General features: G+C 40.3%; 1 pseudogene; it reads left to right on the top strand.

Moving 5' to 3' along the window:
- The first annotated feature begins 1 nt into the window (after position 1).
- LOC119284323 overlaps positions 2-2,047 on the top strand; it is an 8,132-nt pseudogene continuing 6,086 nt past the window's right edge.

Below are 2,047 nucleotides of genomic sequence, written 5' to 3'. Positions count from 1 at the left end.
CATGTTGTCTGTCTTTCACTTATTTGACCCCTGTTTTGGCTTACAGGTTCAACACGACCACTTGGTGGATACTTCCATAATAGATATCGCCACCGTGGATTTAGTAGTGAATGCTCTTCATTATATTTTCCCTAAATTTGACTACAGGTAAAACCAGTCAATGGGTGCAACCGTTCTTTGTCTATTACCTTGTTGTCTCTCTCCCTCTTTTTAACATACCACCTCGAAAGCTTTTAGACTTATGCTAATTTTTAGAATTAGTTATGATAGAGAGAAGGACTCCGATCTCCATGCTTTGACTGATGGAGTCTTACCAAAAAATGGCAGGTGGTAGTGCGATATTGTCGTGAATTTTTCTCTCTTCTTTTAATTAGCTTTAATATGAAATAACGCCATGCTTCTATGAAGGCAAGTATGTTGACTGGGTTGATGTGGAGCTAGAGAAACTTGAGAGGACACAGGAGGTGTTATTATGAAGTGTGCTAAATTGTGTTTTTGAGGAAGACAATCATCTTATCCTAAAACAGAAAGACTAAGCTCAATTCCATGCTTGAAGCCTTGTGTACAGAATGCTCTAATTCATACTGGACTGCTATTCCTGACATGTCAATGGTTCCGGGGTATTATTTGAGCTGATATGGAGGGACTACTTCAGATTTCATCCACCAAAATATGGGAACTCCATTTTCTTACTAGGTAAATAAAATATAAAATTGTATCATTCTGAACTTTTGCCTTTCATGTATATTACCGAAAGGATGCACACATGTTTTCTTCTTCTGTGATCTCCTGTGATCATTAATTCTGAAAGAAATCTGTTGTGATCATTAATTCTGAAAGAAATCTAAATAATTGCTAGAGTGAGGAGGAAAAAGGAAGAAAATTCTGATCATTTTGGTCATGGTCTTGGAGGATGATTGCTGGTGCAGTGCTCACTCGGTGCTCTAATTTAGCTTATTCGAGCTGTAGGTCTAGATTAATTTTTATCTTAATTGGATATCAAACGATTAATCAAACAGAGTTGGGGTTCATCCAGGCTACATAGGTCTGATTGTATTAGTGTCAGTTCCTTGAAGTCAAAGTACTACTATGATCGAAGAGAAATACTTTTAAAATGATCGCCGAAGTGATAGAAGACAAAATACAAATTAAATCTTAACGTGTACATGTTTTATTTGCTCCCATGTTCACTTTTGTCGAGTTACAAACTGGACCTTTGTGGTGTGCGTCTATACGTCCTCTCCAAAAGATTGGTTAACTTTAAGTTACTATACAATCAGACCTCTACCGCATCGTGTATTTGTTTTACTTCAGAGATGTGCTCCCATCGTTGTTGGCTGTCGAATTTGTGTTGCAGTTCATACCCACCACGTTCGTGTCTTCACAACTTCGTCCTCCAGCACAAACGCCAGAATGGAGCAAAAGTTGTGATTTGCCAGGTCGGTGAACTGATCCAGCTCGCGGCTATGGGCCGGGTGCTGTGTCCGCACAGGAGAACTGATACAGCTCGCTGCCAGGGTGCCATCCCTCTTCTTCTGTGCCATAAAGCCCCTCGATTGAATCTCTGAATCAGCAAATCAAAATTGCCGACCCAGCCAATCTCGTCGGAACATCGTCTAGCTTGCCGTGCTCCACTAACTGTAAGTTTGTGTCACTTTACATGGCACTTATCTCTTCTGGCTCACAGACACCTTCAATGGACCTTTGCCACTACTAACAGTCTGTATTGTACACTCCAGGACCAAGGCGATCGACATTTTCTTGGCTGGTCGATGGTGATTGCTCCCATGTCTGTTTTTTTGTTCTTTACAGAATTTGGTTCTATAATATCATCATTTAGTGAATTTTACCTACCTACACAAACATGATATGACCTGCTATTGCATGTTCTCTAAGGTAATGTATAAATTTGTTGCTTAGTTAGGAAGAGGCTAAATCGTGTTGGATTTGCAGCGAGAGGAAGCTTGTCAACATGATGAACAGGGTAGTTTTTACTGAGGGCAGCTCGGCAAGGAAGAGACCGGATGTTTGTCATTGACCTACTTTG

The sequence above is a fragment of the Triticum dicoccoides genome, chromosome 4A (genome assembly GCF_002162155.2).
Source record: "Triticum dicoccoides isolate Atlit2015 ecotype Zavitan chromosome 4A, WEW_v2.0, whole genome shotgun sequence".
In the NCBI taxonomy this organism is placed as follows: domain Eukaryota; kingdom Viridiplantae; phylum Streptophyta; class Magnoliopsida; order Poales; family Poaceae; genus Triticum; species Triticum dicoccoides.
The sequence above is the reverse complement of the archived record's forward strand: the minus strand, read 5'-3'. Positions and strand labels throughout refer to the sequence as shown.